The sequence below is a fragment of the Myotis lucifugus genome, unplaced genomic scaffold (genome assembly GCF_000147115.1).
Source record: "Myotis lucifugus unplaced genomic scaffold, Myoluc2.0 scaffold_7, whole genome shotgun sequence".
Taxonomy (NCBI): Eukaryota; Metazoa; Chordata; class Mammalia; order Chiroptera; family Vespertilionidae; genus Myotis; species Myotis lucifugus.
The window spans coordinates 10816519-10836622 of NW_005871055.1; positions in this window are offsets into that span (position 1 = coordinate 10816519).

A 20104-nucleotide genomic window follows, 5' to 3' on the forward strand; every position below is an offset into this window, starting at 1 on the left:
AGGCCCAGTGCACAAAATTTGTGCATAGGGGGGGTCCCCTCAGCCCAGCCTGCACCCTCTCTAATCTGGGACCCCTTGGGGGATGTCCGACTGCCAGTTTAGGCCCGATCCCCGGGACCACTGGCTCCTAACTGCTCACCTGCCTGCCTGCCTGATCGCCCCTAACTGCCTCCCCTGCCAGCCTGATCACCCCTAACCGCCTCTGCCTGCCAGCCTGATCACCCCCTACTGCCCCCCCTGCTGGCCTGGTAGCCCCTAACTACCCCCCCCTGCTGGCCTGGTCGCCCCACTCAGCCTATTTGTTCAGTTGTTTGGTCGTCCCTCACTAACCCCCCCGACCAGCCTTGTCTCCCCATGCAGCCTGCTGTTTGGTTGTTACTGTGACGGAGTCCCAGACAATTTGCACATTCCTCTATTATTAGTATAGATTGTTTTTATTAATAATAATGATTATTTGTTCTTTAGGCTTTTCTCAAACCTTGTGTATAGAGCCTAACTGCTAATAATTGCTGAAGGTGCATAAGATAATTTTTGTATTATCAATAATACTCTTTTTATGGTTTCTCTTTGAAGTTAAAAAAGTGCTCTTGCAAATGTTAGTAGAAAATAAATATTAAGAAAGGAATTTTATAGAATATAAAGGCCAGAACCTAATTATGGAAATGTGCTTACCCCCTAATCCAACAAAGACTACTAACTATATTAATTCAGATAGAAGCTGAAATGGCTATAAAAACATGGCCCTCTATAACTACTGCTGAGGCACAGGAAATTTACTTAAGAAACTCTTACTGTCCTGAGGCCTCTGAAATTTTAGATGGTAATTGTAATTTACAACATTATGTTCTTACAGCCTTGGCCCTGATTAAAACTTAAGGTTACAACTTCAAATTATACAAATAATGGGAATCAGATTCAAAACAGCACCTGGGTGCTTCCATTGAGAAGCAAATGGGCCATAGTAAATAGAAGTCCATTTTATGGTCAATTACAAAAACTGAAAAGGTGTATGGTGTGCTCTCAAACTGTAAATAAATGTTATATTAGATGCAAAATATAGAAAAAAAAGACAGGCAAAAAAAAAAACTTGGATCACAATAACTCAAAGATTAGAAATGATTCAGAATATTTTATAAGGACATACAGGATCTGACTGCCTCTCATTTACCTGCCTTTTCCTTTCAAATAATAATAATTCAACCTTGAATGCTATCTAAGGTTATGGTCTTGCCCAATTCAGCAAGACAAATGCTGACTCTGGGACTTCCTAGGAATGAGCCTTTCTAGCATATGGGACCTCATTATCCAACCAAAAGGTTGGTCATTAAGACATTCTTTGGATTGATTTATAATCAAAAAGGGAATGTGTGGATGAAAAGGGGCCACATCCTAAATATGACAAGCTCAGGGAAGGCCTGCATAGTGGCCTTACAAACTCAGAGACCTAAAGTAACCACAAAGCATGGTCTGAAATTATAACTAAAAGCAGTTGATGGCAGGGAGTCATGTCTTAGGCCTGAATCTTCCCTGACAAAGGCAAATTTTCACTTTAACCCTGTCTGTTGTCTGTTTGCATCTACAATAACATACGTTTAGAATGTCAAAGTAATTTTCTTTTTCTGGACCGCTCAAAGCACAGGTACTGCACCAGAGTGGAGACCACAAATCCCCTCATTGTTATTGAGTTAATTGTTGACTGTTAACTATCCTGCACCCACCTATGTAAAAGAAGTATGTGTCTATCATTTTACTTTTTATCAAATCCCAGAGGTTTCCCCACTTTGCTTTCTCCCGCCTCCCTAATCAATAACTAATGGATTTCATGTAACTCACTTATGTCTTCTTTTTTTATTGTAATGTATAATATAAGGTACGTAACTGCCATTCTCAGGAGTATAATCTCAATCTATTGAGGTTTGGCTTCCTGGTAATTGTTGTCAGTTTGGCTCAAATAAACTCACAAAAATTCTCTAGAGGCCTGAATGTTTCTTATGTTGACAGCTTGGTCCTTGTTGTTGCAAAGTGGGCCTGGGGAAAGTCTATGGAATGGAACTGGAAGTCAAATAAAAACTGTAAGGTCAATGATATTTTTTAGGTTTTTTATTTCTATTTTTTTCTTTATTTTTATTGTTGACACTATTAGAGATGTCTCCATTTCTTCCCCCTTGGCCTGCCTCCAACAAGTGCCCATACCTCTCTTCCCTCTGGCCATCACCACACTGTTATCTGTGTCTATGGGTTATGCACATATGTTCTTTGGCTAATACCTTCACCTTCTTTCATCAAGTCCTTCCTCCTCTCTGACAACTGTCAGTCTGTTCCATTTATCTATGCCTCTGTTTCTATTTTGTTTGTCAGTTTATTTTATTCATTAGATTCCACATACAATTAGATCAAATGGTATTTGTCTTTCTCTAACTGACTTATTTCACTTAGCGTAATAATCTCCAGGTTCCTCAGTGCTGTCACAAAAAGTAAGAGTTCCTTCTTTCTTATGGCCATGTAGCATGGCCATGTAAATGTACCACCATTGTTTTTTTTTTTAATCCACTCATCTATTGATGGGCATTTGGGCTGTTTCCAGATCTTGGCGATTGTAAATAACACTGCTATGACCATAGGGATGCATATATCTTTCAAATTATTGTTTTGGGCTTCTTCATATATATTCCCAGAATTGGAATAGCTTGGTCATAAGGCAGCTCCATTTTTAATTTTTTGAGGTAGTTCCATACTGCTTTTCATAGTGGCTGCACCAGTCTGCATTCCCTCCAACAGTGCAGGAGGGTTCCCTTTTCTCCACATCCTCTCTAACATTTGTTGTTTGTTGATTTATTGATGGTAGCCATTCTGGCAGGTGTGAGGTGATATCTCATTGTGGTTTGAATTTGCATCTCTCTGATGATTAGTGACATTGAGCCTTTTATCACATGTCTATAGACCATCTGTATGTCTATTCAGATCCTTTGCCCATTTTTTATTTGAATTGTTAGGGTTTTGGGTGTTGAGTTTTCTAAGTTCTTTATAATTTTGGAAATTAACCCCTTATCAGATGTATCATTGTCGAATATATTCTATCATACAGTGGGTTCCCTATTCATTTTGTTGAGGGTTTCTTTTGCTATGCAGAAGCGTTTTAGTTTGATGTAATCCCATTTGCTTATTTTTCCCTTTATTTCCCTTACCCTAGGAGACATATCAGCAAAAATATTTCTATGAGAAATGTCTAAGATTTTACTGCCCATGTTTTCTTCTAGAATTTTTATGGTTTCACAACTTACATTTAAGTCTTTTATCTATTTTGAGTTCATTCTTGTGTATGGTGTAAGTTGGAGGTCTAGTTTTAATTTTTGCATGTTTGCCCAATTTATAAATGCCAACACCACTTATTGAATAGATTGTCTTTACCCCCTTGTATGTTCTTGCCTCTTTTGTCAAATAATTTACCATAGAGGCATGAGTTGATTTCGGGGCTCTTTGTTCTGTTTCATTGATCTACATGCTTGTTCCTTTGCCAGTACCAGGCTGTTTTGATTCCATTGGATTTGTAGTATAGTTTGATATCAGGTATTGTGATACCTCCAACTCTGTTTTTCTTTCTCAAGATTGATGAAGCAATTCAGGGTCTTTTTTGGTTCTATATGAATATTTGGGGTATTTGTTCTAGATTTGTGAAATATACCATTAGTATTTTAATAGGTATTACATTGAATCTACAGATTGTTTGGGGTAGTATGAACATTTTAATGATATAAATTCTTCCAATCCATGAACATGGTACATATGCTTCCAATTATTTTTATCTTCCTCAATATCTTTCTTCAATGTCCTGTAGTTTTCTAAGTAAAAAATTTTGTTAAATTCATTCTAGGTGCCTTATTTTTTTCTTGTTGCAATAGTAAATGGGATTGTTTTCTTAGTTTCTCTTTCTGATAGTTAATTATTTGTGTATGGAAATGCCACCAATTTCTGAATATTAATTTTGTATCTTGCTATAGTCAAGATACTGAATTCATTTTATTAGCTCTAGTAGCTTTTTGGTGGAGTCTTTGTGATTTTCTATGTACAATACCATGTCATCTGTGAATAACGAAAGCTTTACTTCCTCCTTTCCTATTTGGATGCTCTTTATTTTTTCTTTTTGTCCGATTGTTGTGGCTAGGATTTCCAGTATGATGTTGAAGAATAGTGGTAAAAACAGATATCCCTGTCTTATTTCTGATTTTAAGGGAAAAGCTTTTATTTTTGCCCATTGAGTAAGGTGTTGGTTGTGGGTTTGACATATATGGGCTTTGTTACACTGAAGTATGTTACCTCTATTCCTACTTTGCTGAGAGATTTTATCATAAATGGATGCTGGATTTTATCAAATGCTTTTTCTGCATCTATTGATATGATCATGTGGTTTTTACCCTTCATTTTGTTTCTGTGGTGTATCACGTTTATTGATTTGCAAATGTTGGACTAACTGTGCATCCCTAGAATAAATCTCACTTCATCATAATGTAATACCTTTATGATGTATTGCTGGGTCTGGCTTGCTAATATTGGTTGAGGATTTTAGCACCAATGTTCATCAGGGATATTGGCTTATAATTTTCTTTCTTTGTAGTGTCTCTATCTGGTTTTGGAATTGGGATTAGGCTGGCCTTATAAAATGTGCTTGGGTGTTTTCCCTCCTCTTAAATTTTTTTGAATAGTTTGAGAAGTATAGGTGTTATTTCTTCTTCAAATGTTTGGTAAAATTCACCCATGAAGCCATTTGATCCAGGATTTTTATTTGTTGGGAGGTTTTTGATTACTACTTCAATATCACTAGTTGTAATCTGTCTATTCAGATTCTCTGATTCTTCCTAATTCAATTTTGGTAGATCATGTGTTTCTAGTAATTTATGCTTTTTTCCCCAGATATTCCAATTTGTTGGCATATAGTTTTTAGTAAGATTTTCTTTCAATTCTTTGTATTTCTTTGGTATCAATTGTCACTTCTCTTTCATTTCTGATTTTATTTATTTGGATCCTCTCTCTTTTCTTCTTGATGAGTCTGGTTAAAGGTTTGTCAATTTTGTTTATATTTTCAAAGATACAGCACATTGTTTCATAGATCTTTTGTATTTTTTAGACTCTTATTTTATTTATTTCTGCTCTAATCTTTATTATTTTCTTCCTCGTACTCAATTTGGACTTTGTTTGTTGTTTTTTTCTAGTTCCGTAAAATGTAAAGTTAGATTGTTTATTTGAGATTTTTCTTGTTCCCTGAGGTAGGCCTGTAATGATATGAATTTTTCTCTTAGGACTGCTTTCACTGTGTCCTATAGATTTCGGGTTATTGTGTTCTCACTTTCATTTGTTTCAAGGTAGCTTTTTATTTCTTCCTTGATCTCATGTTAATCCATTCATTGTTTAGTAACATGTTATTTAGTCTCTATGAGTTTGTGTGGTTTTCAGTATTTCCTGTGGTTGATTTTTTAAAAAATATCATTATGGTCAGAGAAGGCACTTGATATTATTTCAATCTCCTTAAATTTATTGAAACTTGTTAGTGTCCTAATATGTGGTCTAGCCTAGAACATGTTCCATGTGCACTTGAAAAGAATGTATATTCTTCTGCTTTGGGGTGAAATACTCCAAAGATTTCAATTAAATACATCTGATCTAGTGTGTCATTTAAGGCCAACATTTCCTTGCAGACTTTCTATCCATTCATGTCATCGGTATGTTAAAATCCCCTACTATGACTGCCGTACTGTCAATCTCTCCCTTTATGTCTATCAAGATTTGCTTTACATATTTAGGTGCTCCTATATTGGCTGCATAGATATTTACCAGAGTTATGTACTCTTATTGGATTGTTCTTTTTATCATTGTCTCTTAGTACAGCCTTTGTTTTAAAGTCTATTTTGTCAGTTATAAGTATTGCTACCTCAGTTGGGTTTTTTTCCCCTTTACTTTTAGTCTGTATGTATCTTTAGTTCTGAAGTGTGTCTCTTATAGACAGCAAATATATGGGTCTTGTTTTCTTATTCATTCAGTTACCCTATGTACTTTTATTTCCATTTCCATTTAAAGTGATTATTGATAGGTAGTATTTATGCTATTTTATTCTTTTAACTCTGTTCATTTTGTTTGTTTGTTTTTTTCTTCTTCTTTTTCTTCTACTTCTAGAAGCAGGCCCTTTAACATTTCTTGCAATACTGGTGGTGATAAAAAACTCCTTTAACTTTTACTTGTCTGGGAAGCTCTTTATTTTGCCTTCAATTTTTAATTATAGCCTTACTGGGTAAAGTAGTCTCGGTTTTAGGTCCTTGCTTTTCATCACTTTGAACATTTCATACCAATCCCTTCTGGCCTGAAATGTTTCTGTTGAGAGGTCAGCTGACAGTTTTATGGAAACTCCCTTATAAGTAAGTAATTGCTTTTCTCTTACTGCTTTTAAGATTCTTTCTTTGTCTTTAACCTTTGCCATTTTAATTATGATGTGTTTGGTGTGGGTCTCTTTGGGTTTCCTGGACTTGTATGTCTTTTTCCTTCACCAGGTTAGGGAAGTTTGGGGTCATTATTTCATCAAATAGGTTCTTGATCCCTTGCTCTTTCTCTTCTCCTTCTGGTACCCCTATAATGCAGATGTTGTTATAATTCATGTTGTCCCATAGCTCCTTAAACTATTCTCATTCCCTTTAATTCTTTTTTCTTTTTACCGCTTTGAATGGGTGTTTTTTCTACCTTGTCTTCCAAATTGCTGATTCAATCTTCTGTTTCCTCCAACCTACTCTTTTTAAAATATATTTTTATTGATTTCAGAGAGGAAGGGAAAGGAAGAGAGAGATAGAAACATCAATGATGAGAGGGAATCATTGATCCGCTGCCTCCTGCACGCCCCCTCGCAGGGGATCGAGTCCACAACTCAGGCATATGCCCTTAACCAGAATCAAACCTGGGGCCCTTGAGTCCACAGGCCGATGCTCTATCCACTGAGCCAAACCAGTCAGGGCTCCAACCTACTTTTTATTCCTTCCATTGTACTCTTGATGTCAGATACAGTATTCTTCATTTCCAACTGATTCTTTTTCATTATTTCTATGTCATTTTTCATGATGCTGTTGTTCTCACTAAGTGCCTTTAATATCCTTATAACCAATACTATATTCGAAGGATTGCTTGCTCCATTTCATTTTGCTCTTTTTTTGGAGATTGCCCCTGCTCTTTCACTTGTGACTTGTTTCTTTGTCTCCCTATTTTATTTGTATCTTTGTGGGGTTTTTTTGTGTGTGTGTGTTTTTAATGTATTATAATTATCTGCTATGACCACCAATCTTTTTGGGGTGTCCTTATAGAGTAGGTGTCCTGTGGGACCCAGTTGTATAGTCTTCTTGGTCTCCTGAGCTGGGTGCTCTAAGAATGTCCCTCGTGTGAGTTATGTGGGCCTTCCTGTTGTAATTGAGTCTTGATAGCTGTTGGCCCATTTGTGGGTGGGATTGACCCTCAGACTGCCTCACAGTGAGGCTAAACCCTGACCATGATATGTGAGCTGTAGTGTAGGTGCAGGCTCAAAATGGCTTCTTCTGCAAATCCTTGGCGATAATACTCCTTTTCAGCTAGTCCTCACTTGGTTATTCAGGATGATTGTTCCCCAATTTAGTTGTATTTCCAGTTTGGCCCTTGGGGGAGGTAAGTGCAAGATCCACCTACTTCAGCACCATCTTGAATGTTCTCAGGTCAAAGATTTTTAAAAAATATTTGTAAACTTGTGCTAACCAAATCTCTGATATGATCAGGTGGATTAGTAGTGTGATGCAAAGTAATGTTTGGGGAATTTTGCTTTCTTTCAGTGGCAGCATTTTCCTTCCTTCCTTCCTTCCTTCCTTCCTTCCTTCCTTCCTTCCTTCCTTCCTTTTTCCCTTTTTTATTTTTTCCTTTAACACCAATACCATCTTATTTTAATGCCCAGAGATAGAAGCAGAGAAAATCTGGGTGAAGTAGGAGAGCTGAAAGACTGTCCTTTTTTTGCCTCATCTGAGTCCCTGCCACAGCTACTAGCTGTGGGGAAACAAAGAAAGAGCATGATTAGTCTGAGACTCTTGAAAGATTGGGATCTTTTATTACCATATGTCATCTAGAGATATATTGATTTGTGCTCACTGAAGCCTGGAAGCAGGAACATCCACCCTCATGATACTGCATTCTTCATCACCACCTTCATCTCATCTTGAGCAGGGACATCTGCTGTACTCCCAATGTACCCCAGACTTGTGTGGCTGGGAAAGAGCTGGCAAAGGTGAGCCTGCCTACTTGCTGCTTTCAGACCCATTCCTCCCTTCCCTGTCTTGCTCAGATTGCTGAAGGCTGGCCCCTACAAACCACAGTTCCTAGGTTTCTGTGCCCACTTTCTATCCAGCCTTGTTTTGGACAGTGGCTACATCTCTAGCAGTGACCACTTTTTCTCCTAGAACCCAAGCCTGCCACTCATCCCCTGCCCTGTTTCTGGCCCTCACCACCATGGTCTTTCTCCCATGGATGCAGCTCCTGTTCTATAAACCTCTGTCTACACGTAGCCTCTTTCCTGCTCTCCCTGCCTCCAGCCCATCCTGACCACAGTCCACCCTGCATTAGGTCCCAGAGGGTCCATTCACAGGCTATCCTTACTCAGAAAATACACTTTACTCAATTAGGCCTACTTCAACTAGACCAAACATACCAGACCTTTCTCATGTCCTGCTACTTCAAAATCCAAGAGAGGAGAGTTTTAAGGAGAAGCTAATCACCTGATCAGGCACCATAGAGAAGTCCTGTAATAAAAGGATTGAAATTAATGTCTTGGGATGTAGAACCTCCTTCTAGGAAGGTCTAAAGGGAGGAGCCACTTCAGTAATGTGGTCAGAACCAGTGATGAGGTCACAAGTCAAAGTGCATTGGATGAAAGAATAATACAAATATACATGGATTCTTGGTCCTATGAAATGCTAGAATCAAGAGAGGCAAATGAGAAAAGCACTGTTGTTAAAGATAGTTTGCACGTTGTCTTGTTACATTTTCTATGTGGGGTTTAAGGAAAGTGGGGCATGCTTTAACAGAATCACACATTCGCCCTTCCTGTGGCTTGGCAATTGGAAAAGATTAAGGAAATGTGCTACTGCCATTGCTATTGAAGACAATAGGTCATTTACCCACATGCCTTTTAAACCAGAATTTTAAACATTTTAGCCCCTGGATGGCTAAAAAATATTGCTAAAGAAAGGTTGCAGATCTGAAAATTGGAGGAAAGTGATCATGTTATCAGATATTTTAGAATATAACTTTTCTAAAGAATGTGTTTGTTTTACAACAGATTCTGTAGAAACTGAGCTTGAAATGAGGATTCTTGTTCAACTGATTTATTAGAGGATGGCTCTGGGGGTTAGGGGAGGGAAGAAAGCTAGATAGGGAAGGGGAAAAGCTAAGCAAGCAGTTGATCTCAGCTGGAAACTCCCATCAGACTGATCTCACAGAGGAGCTCTGATATGTGAATTACTCTACAGAGTTGGTCCCAGTGGTGGTTTTAATTTATGTTCTCAATTTTGTGACCTCCTTCCTTCAAAAGTTGCAGCTTAATTCCTCTCTGCTTGATTGTGAGCAGGAGTTAGTGACTTGCCTCTAATAATTAGAATAAGGTCTGTGTGATTCCATGCAGCTTCTGAGGTGAAATCATCCAAAGCTTTGCCACACTGCCCTGTTCTCCTGGGTTGCTCACTCTGGGGAAAGCCAGTGGTCAAGTCATGAGGAGTCTCAGGCATCCATGGATGAGGCCCATGTTATAGCAACTGAGCATCCTGACAACAACCAGCATCATCTTGCCAGCCAGGTGAGTGAACCACCCTGGAAGAGGTCTTCCCACCTCAAGTCTTCAGATGACTGCAACCCATGAGAGACCCAGGTCAGAAGCATTTAGCTAAGCTGTTCCAGAATTCCTGACCCACAGGAATTGTAAGGCAATAAATATTTATTGTTATCTTAAGCCACTAAATTTTGGGATAATTTATTTTGAGATAACTAATACAGCCCTGATGAAAATCAGTCATTGGTTGTGGGATGCTAGGGAGTGGATAAGCTCCTGAACATGATGTTTCTTGTTCTGTCTGGGCAATTCTTAAAGAAGGGGACAACTGCTATGAGCCAACACTCACAAAAGCTGGAAGATGAGTGTACCTCCCTAATAAAGAGGACCTGGGCAAGACACCAATAGCATCTGTTATAGGCATTGATTATAAACTAAATATGATTTGTATAGATCTGTATGTACACATATTCAGACACACACACACACACACACACACACACACGCAATTATGGAACTATTTGCACTCCTTTTGTGGGTACCAACTCCTTAGTTTGGGTAAACAGGAGGCACACAAATAGAATTGTATTCATGAAAAATAGCAGCAGTGATGGAGCAGTGGGGAGGCACCAAGGTGATCTAGAGGCACTTTATTATTAAGTAGGTCCTAAAAGGTGCTTGCAAACATATAAAGTGCATACAGAAATTATCAAGAATAACTAACTCACACTGGCCTGTGTTTCTCAGTGGTTGGAGCATTGGCCCATGCACTGAAGGGTTGAGGATTCCATTCTCAATCAAGGGCACATACCTGGGTTGCAGGTTCAATACCTGGCCCCTATCAGGGCATGTGCAGGAGGCAACCAATGGATGTGTCTCTCTCACATCAATGTTTCTGTCTCTCTCACTTCCTCCATTCTATTCTTTCTAAAAATCAATGGAAACAATATTCTTAGGTGAGGCTTAACAACAACAACGATGAAAGAATAACTAACTATAGTGTTTTTCTTTCATTACTAGTCAAGTCTTTCTTCCAGTGTGATAGACACTTCATAAGTCATTCCTAAATGTGCTGTGTGGAGGTTGGGAAGGGTTGCACAGGAGAAAGTGCAAATTTAGTTGCTAAATTTGAGAGAGATGCTACATTGTGGCTGACAGTGCTTCTCTTATCACTTCAGGTTCCGGTTGCTTTCCCTGCTGGACAAGTCCAGAGAGCCACCAAGTAGAAGGCAAACTATCCACTAACAACCCTACCCTTACCTCAGCACACTGCTTATCCCAGCCCCTAGATATAGAGGCAGGAGACCCTGGACATCTCACTGAGTCAGGTGCTAAGTTAAAACACCCAAAAGTCTTACTTTCTGAGGTGCTAGAGGAAGAGGCAATTGCCACAGTCTACTAGTGATAACTCAAAAATGAAAAAGACAGGGTATTGTGTGTGTCTTGAAGAGGCTGTTCCAGAATGCCAAAACCTTGGCTTTGACAAGCCTATGGTAACCATAATGAGGCAGTGGCAGGGGTAGGCTAGAGGGAACTTTCGCCTTTCACAGGAGCTTTGGCTCTGGCAGAATCACACCTGGTAGGGCAGCCAAAGCTTCTTTACCAACCTGCCTGCCCTGATGAGCACATTAAGTGACATCATTTGGGTTTCTCCAACAATCTTACCACTGTGTGTGTATACACGTTGTTTATAGGACCTTGGCACCAGAGTTTCAGCTGCCAATAACGCCTAAGAAAAATGTGTTTGCACTGGACACAGTGAACACCCAAGTGTCTGTGGCCTTTGACTGCTAGAAGTGCAGCGGTGCTCTGCAGAGCTGCTTCCCGCTCACCACCACCACCATCACCATCATGGTTATTATCACTGAAAGCCAGCCAATAAGTAGTCTTCAAGTACATGATGATGATGGTGGTGGTGGTGATGGTGGTGATGGTGTTGATAAGCCCATGGACCAGTTTTAGTGCTGCCTACTTTAGAGTTAAGGAATTCACAAATGCAGGTAGCACTGGGCTACAGGCAATTGATGACTGCTTATCAGCTAGCTTATATGCGATTCTTATGAAAATTATGTCATTGTTGTTGTTGATGATGAAGAATAAGAGGTAGGTAGTTCTGGGAAAACATCACCTAGTCTCTAGTAGCTAATGGATAGTTTTCCCTGGGCTTGAATAGGAATTATTAGTATGAACACGGAAAAAAGGAAGCTCTAAATCAAAAGAAATAAAGCAAGTATGGCCCATTTTCAAGGTAAATGAAAAGTACTAATGCTGAGGGGGAGACATTTGGACCTCATTTGCTGGGTAAATGGATGCATCATCAGGAGGATTTCTTAACCTCATCATTACTGACATTTGGGACCAGATAATTCTTTGTTGTAGGGAACTGTTCTGTGCACTGTAGGATGTTTAAGCACCATCTCTGGCCTTTATCTACTTTATCCACAGTGCCCTGTCCAGTTGTGACCATCAAAAATATCTCTAGATACAGCCAAATGTCCTCTGATGGAGGTCAAAATCACCCCTGGTTGAAAACCCTAAGAGGAAAAGCAGACAGCTGCGAAGAAATCAGCAAAGAAGATCTGTAAGCAGGAGAAGAAAGATCAGGCTGAAGGTGACTTGTGCAGAGAGAAAGACACGGTCCTCTGGAGAAAAGAGCCATTAAGAGAAGCAGGCCCCATAGGCAGGACTCCAGGGGCAGCAAGCGTGGAGGTCCTGGTTTCAGAGCAGTCTCAGCACCTGTCGCCCCATCTGGCTGCAGTGGGCCCCGCTCACTATGTGGGCTGCACCTGCACCCACCTTCCCCCAGCCAAGGAGATGCCTTCACCCTCTTGGAACCCTTTCATTTGAATAACATCTTCTTCAAAGTGTCCTACGGGAAACCTGGATTCCTCTAGCAGCTCTCCAAGACTTTTTTTCTAGCAAGAGAGTTACCTCTGTTCACAAAAGATGTGCTGAGAGAGCAGTGGCAAGGGGCAAGTCAGCCTCTGAGCTGGAAGTGCAACCCTGAAGTGCAGCCGCTGCCACTGAACCTCAACCCTTCCCAACCTCCTCTCCCTGTAGCATCTGCAGAAGCCTCTGCGTTCCAGGAAACATGAAGTGTGATCTTGGGCTCTGCAACTCATCATCCCTGGTAACTTGCATGCGTGTCTGAGGATAGCGGCCCCTTGGAACTGGCAATGACTCAGCCTCCTTCTCCTGGAACTGGATTGATAGGGGCAGCCTGACTCATCGTTCTGAAGCGGACCGGTGGGTGTCTAGCTCAGACTCAGGAGCAGAACAAATGACTCACCAGGATGAATCCCATCACTGCACTGAGGAGGTAATTTGGGGGCCCAGATTTGACAGCCAGTTTGGCTTTTCACGGGCTATATGTTCTCCAGGGACTGAAATCATCTTCCAGCCAATGGGGTCCCAGCTGGGGTCCTTGGAGACAGAGCTCAGGGAGCAGTGGGCAGGGCCAGGGTACCTCTGTGGGTGTCAGAGCCGAATTCCCTGTCAAAGGTTAACTCCTTGGTGTGCTGAGGGCACTCTGAAGCATCTGATTCAAAGGGAGAAATAATCTCCGAATGAGTATAGCCAGACAGGTGAGCAGGAAATAGGGGACAGAAGGGATGCAATGAAGCACCCGTAGGAAGTGGGGAGTGATTTCTAAGGTCTGATAGTCTCAGGGCAGCCCCTAGGGCCCCAAGCCAATTTAGACACCCCAGCAAGTCCCTGATACCCCACAGCCTCAATGTCTTCAAATGAAAAACAAGGATGAGGATGCCTACTCCACAGATGTCGTGAGAAAGGGCTTCATGGACCCTAAAGTGTGATGTGAATGTTGTTTATTATTGGCCCAATTCCACGTGCTTTACAAATGGCACTTTTATAATAAAACATCCACGCTTCTATAGGAGAAGTTATAGGGTTACTTTAACTCCTGATGAGAAAATGCTAGAGCCTGACCCTAAGGCATTCAAACAGTTTGCAAAAAGCCTGGGCTCCTTGCCGAGCAATTGAGAGCCATGCCAACCCTCCCGTGAAAGTTAAAACAGTCCCTCTGGGCTCCTAGGCAAACACCCAACTGATCTTCTATGCTGGGACCAACTGTGGGAAGAAAGTTACATCCTGTCTACACACCAAGAAAGGCAAATGGGCTGGAAGACCACTTCTTTCTGCCCTTCCTGTTGCATCTGATGGATTCAGAAAGGCCTCGGCAACATTCTAGAGGCACATCTTTTGTGGTAGATCGTTTGCCAAGATGGCTACAACAACCCTCCCCTCGCGCAAGGTAAGCGTTCCTCTCCTCTCATCCTGAGAGAACTGGGGGTGGCTCTGTGAGCCCTGTGACCTGCGCAGTGCAGCAGAAGGGTGTGGCACACCTTCCGAGCTTAGGCCTTAGGAGACTTGTGACTTCTGCTCTTGCTCCATTCAACTGCCCTTGCCATTCTTTAAGGGAGGTCACTCTAGAGCCCTTAATGAGCCCATGTGGACAGAGAGGCCCTGAGGCCTGTATTCACCTTGTCTTTTTGTTTTCTGTATTCTGACACTTGGACACCTAGGGCTTGCTGGCCCTGAGGGAATGTTTCTCCCAGGCTAGCCAATTCTTAGAGATAGCGAGCAACTTTCCCCCCATGTGCCTTTCATAGGCAAAACCAACCAAGCCGCAACCCACACCCCAACCACCTCCTTTACTCAGCCTTCACATCCTGGGCCTCTATCGACCTGCCTTCATCACCCAGGTACCAGACAGCTAAGGAGACTCTATGCTCCAGAGCCTTCTGAAATTCAAACCTGCCAATTTTAAACATGCTTATCAGTTCACCCATTTCTTCTGATAAAGATTCTTGCCCGCCTTTCCCCTTCATTCCCTCGGCCTCCTGACTGACCCTGGTGCCTCCCCACGTGCACGGCATGGCGTGCCTCCTTCTTTGGGGAACTATGATATAACATCCTTTTCAGCGGCAACCATCTCCTGATCTGTTGGCCTCACCAAACTTGTTTAACAATAAAACCTACTTTTAAAACAATGCTGCATGGAGAGAAAGGCCCTGACTGGAGGACCCAGCATCCCAGCTGGACCCGCCCCGAGGCTGACTCCCCTCTGAATGCCGCCACACCAGTGAGCCCAGATAAGCTTCACAGGAGAACCTCCCAGCCAACAGAATCAGGAATAACAAATCTTTGTCTTATGTCACTGAATTTTGGGGTCATTTGTTAAGGAACAATAGCTAATATCACTTTGGTGTTTCCATGTTTGTGGTCTGAAATCATGAATTTGGATGCTTAATTCCTATGGCAAAGCCTGATATGTAGTTTTATAAACACAATTCAAATTTTCTTACTGACTTTTGTTTTATTAAACGATGTTTACTTAGCCCCTCCCAAATGAGATGATTATGCTTTCCAGATTAACTCCTCCAGGAAAGGTCAGAATGGCTCAGCTCTGCCTAACATGACCCTCAGTATCCTGTGTGCAACCAAAACATGCTCAACCCATCCCAGAAGACCCATGGCACTTAGAAGAGTGCTGGCACCCAGCGAGGGTGTCTCTTGCCTCTTCATGCAAACTGGCCTGCTTGGCTCTATTTCCGAGACACCACAACTCCTTGAACATGTATGATGTACTGCCCTGCACTGTCATTCAGTGTTAATAGGTGCCCGTTACGCAAAGCTTCCCAAAGAAAGGAACGTCACAGCTCTCCCTCTCCCTCTTCCTCTTTCTGGCCAAAGCCTGTTGATTCAGACACCAAATTAAGAAATAGATGAATGGGCAACAGCCAGGGCTGTGTTGTTCTGAGGCTGATGCTTCACATGAAGCACAGTTGAGGTCACATCCTCCCTCTACTCTTGAACTCCTCTCCACAAAGGGCCAGGCCAGGGCTTCCAACCATTGCAAAATTTTTCTAATGAGATACATAAAATCTGAAACAAATAACCAAGGAGCTAAGTGAAGCAGTTTGCTTTTACCTATGACATTTTGAAATTTACCATGAGGTTGTTTTTTTCTTCTTAATTGTATTGGCACCAAAGAAATGGGAGCAGTGCCCCTAAAGAGGCAATTCAGCAGAGTGAATCTCTTGCAGGGAGTGCAATTATATTGTCTGCCTGCTCTCTATGCTAGTGACAGCATGTGCTTAGTGAGCTGTTCCCTGGTGAGCAGGTCCTGGCTCATTCTCTGGATTTGCAGCTGCATTGCAGGGGCAGCTCAAAATAACCCAGATCCAGGCCAGGCTGCACCTAGACATAGAAGTTGAACTACAGAGCCTACAGTCAGGCTACAGAAACTGAGGCAGCACCACCCTGGGTCCGCAGCCATAATGTGCATGTCCTGTGATGAACAAGGGCCTCCCTCCAGAGGGCTGGATGGCTAGGAAACACAGCCTGCCCCCAGCTGTTGGCACTTTCTGCTGGAAAATGTATCCGTAGGACAAATGTCTGAGTCTCTGAAAGACATATTGCTACACACACTCTAAAGACAAATACTATGCTGCTGTAAAAAGGAAGGAACTCTTACCATTTGCAACAGCATGGATGGAGCTGGAGAGCATTATGCTAAGCGAAATAAGCCAGTCAGAGAAAGATAAATATCACACGATCTCATTCATTTGTGGAATATAATGAACAACATAAACTGATGAACAAAAACAGATCCAGAGACAGAGAAGCATCGATCAGATGCTCAAACCTCAGAGGGAAGGTAGGGGAGGGTGGGGGTAAGGGGAGAGATCAACCAAAGGACTTGTATGCATGCATATGAGCATAAGCGATGGATGCAGACAACAGGGGGGTGAGGGCACGCAATGGGGGCATAAGGACACATATGTAATACCTTAATAAAAAATAAAGACAAATAAAATCACCAGCGTATGTTGTCATCAGGTGGGCCTGTGGTGACTAAGCAGCCGGCCAAGGATTTGAGGTGTGTTTGGGAAGAGAATGCCAGAGGCTGTCAGCCTGCAGCACAGCTGCAAACACACCAGCAGAGTCAGACAGGCAATGCTGACATCTGCCAGGGAACAGCGCACTGCTGTCCAGCCCTCAGCCTCTGCTCAACACTCTGTAGTGTTGGAGATGTTTCCAGACGCCCTTGCAATGCAGTCTCTTCTTAACACACAGCAGGGAGAAGAAAGCCCAGGATACAGACTGTAAGAAGTATCTACTTAATGGCCAAGGCCAGCTTAGCCCAGGGACAACATGGTGACTATGGGCCAACACACGAGTAATATCATGTAACTTGTCATAATACCTCATTTATTCTCCATAAAACCCCATGAGTTGGGTCACAAGGGAACTGACCTCAGTGAGGCTAAGGAACTCTCCCAAAGGTGGAGAAAGCTAGACAAGTAGAGGTCAGCCACTTCCTATTTGTCACAGTGGAAACTCCAGTGTTCGTCTACTCACCTTGCATCTCTTAAGGCTGCATCCAGGGCCAATCCCAAGGCGGAGAGGACCCAGAGGGAGGAGAGTTGTGGGCAACTCCATGGAGGGTAGGGGCTGAAGGCAATGCTCTTCTTGGAGACATAGGGCTGAGTCCCCACTTTGCCTACCTGTCACCAGGTAAGTAGAGCTGGAGATGTGAGTTTCAACAACTGACCCTGTCACCTCTGGCAAGTCACATGACCTTCCTGAACAGCAATGTTCTTGTCCACAAGATGGAAACATGCCCCCTTATACAGAAAATACTTGGCCCGTGGGAAGAACTCCATAAAAGTGTCAGAGAGAAGTTGGTAGTGAAACATGGTGTTCAAAACACTTCTTTAGGCCAAACATGTCTCGGGCTGGAGTGAGGGGAAGGGAATTGTGAGTGAGGAAACCAGGTGAGATCTACCCTATTCATAGGAAGTAATTATAGTGACCTAATCATACTGCATGAGAGCTAGCCATTATGAGCAGTTGCACATTAGCTCAGAGACCCTGGCCCCTCAGGGCGCGGCCCACAGAATAGCAGAGTTGTGCCATCTGGGCCTCAACATACATCCATTGAATCAAAATTTGCATTTTAACAAGAGCTCCAGGTGAACAGGTGCATGTTGGAGTCTGAGATGCAACGTGAGGCAAGCACTCAGACTCTGGATTCGAATGCTGGTTGGGCCACTTAGTGGCTGTGACTTTAGTTGTGACTTAACTACTCTTTTAGGGATAGATCTAGGTTTTATGGAGCCTAAAGCTTATATGGTCAGGTGCATCCTCTTTAAGAAAAAGGACTATAAAATTAAAAATACAAAATTAGGGCCCTAGGCGGTTTGGCTCACTGGATAGAGCGTCGGCCTGGGGACTGAAGAGTCCCAGGTTCAATTCCGGTCAAGGGCATGTCCTGCCTGAGATGGCTCTCTAAACAGTGCAGCCCCACTCCACCTGTTCAACCCATCCCCTTTTCCCCAGCAACTGGTCCACTCTCTCCTTCATATGTACCTCCTGGACCAAATGCCCTCTCCTATGAGCAAATCTCTGAGAAGACCCAGGCCGCCAAGATTCCTCCTCTGTTCTTGGTAGTTATCATACTATGGGAGGATTCTGTGGGCACATTAGGGGTGTGTGTGTGTGTGTGTGTGTGTGTGTGTGTGTCCATTGCATGCTTGTGGTGGAGAGCAGGGAGGAGTAAAGATGGGGGCGCAGTGAGTTGAGGAAGAGGTATGGAGTCACTTGTACTGAATGCCTAGTGAATAAGGGAGCAATAATTAGCAGTGAAAGTGTGTGTACATTAAAACATTACCTAAAGATAAAATTAAAAAAAACACACACATTACCTAGAAATGGGTGAAGCTTTAGATGGAAAATAAAGCCCCCCTCCTGAGGTGTCCAGTGTGTTTCATCCATTACAGGAAACCCCACTAGATCCAAATTTAAGTTCATCTCAAGTAAGAAACTGACAGTGTAAGCTTCTTTTAGATTTCCAGAAGTAATTTCAAAATTTAGCTGGATTCTAGGGCCATGTGGATTTTAGTCTTAACTCTGATCATTAAACAGGAAGGAGAAATTTATAAAACACATATATTTCTCAAAAACAAGCAAACAGATACTGCCCTGCTCCCTGCAGTGTACTATTAAGGTCAGGCTATTCTGTGACTAAATCCCCATGATGTCAGGGCCACACCTCTGTGCTAGGTTTATGTTGAGCACCCAAAGCTGAGTCATCAGAAATAGCAGAGCAAGATGGTTCTATTTTAATCAAATGTAACTACATTCTTTTTTTTAAAGTTATAGTTTTTCAACCCATGAGTTGAAATAATCATTTTCTTTTCTTTTTTAAAAAATATATTTTATTGATTTTTTACAGAGAGGAAGGGAGAGGGACAGAGAGTCAGAAACATCGATGAGAGAGAAACATCGATCAGCTGCCTCCTGCACACCCCCTACTGGGGATGTGCCTGCAACCAAGGCACATGCCCCTGACCGGAATCGAACCTGAGACCCTTCAGTCCGCAGGCTGACGCTCTATCCACTGAGCCAAACCGGTTAGGGCAATCATTTTTTTTAAAATATATTTTTATTGATTTAGGAGAGGAAGAGAGAGGGAGAAAGAGATAGAAACATCAATGATAAGAGAGAATCATTGATTGGCTGCCTCCTACGTGCCCTCCACTGGGGATCGAGCCCGCAGCCCGGGCATGTGCCCCTGACCGGAATCGAACCCAGGACTCCTCAGTCTGCAGGCTGATGCTCTATCCACTGAGCCAAACCAGCCAGGGCGTAACTACATTCTTTAGGAAACCATATCTGAGATGATATAATTCTACCCTGAAGAGAAGGGAAAGACTTCAAATATGATTGGTGAAAATAATCAGATGCCTAAATATAACGCAGATAGGATGAATGACACAAGAGCCCACCTTCTAAACCAGACTGAAATGACACATTAAAAAGAAATTGCTTTATTCACAGCTCTTGTTCACTAGCATCCTTTACACTCATTTTCCTAACTCCCACTCTGCACCAACATCATTCAAACAGTCATTATTTCCTAGGAGAAAGCATCCCATTGCAACAATCCTGGAACTGCCCAGATTCACCTCACGGGAGGAACGTCACACCAGTGTCATTCTAATGATGCTCCCATCCATTTATTTATTTATTATCCTCATCTGAGGATTATTTTTCCATTTATCGTTTAGAGAGAGTGAAGAGAGAGGGAAAGACAGAAAGGAACATTGATGTGAGAGAAAAACATCAATTGGTTGCCTCCTGCATGCACCCTGACCAGGGCCGGGGCTGGGGAGGAGCCTGAAAATGAGGTACGTGCCCTTGACCAGAATCAAACCCAGGACCCTTTGGTCTGCAGGCTGATGCTCTATTCACTGAGCCAAACCA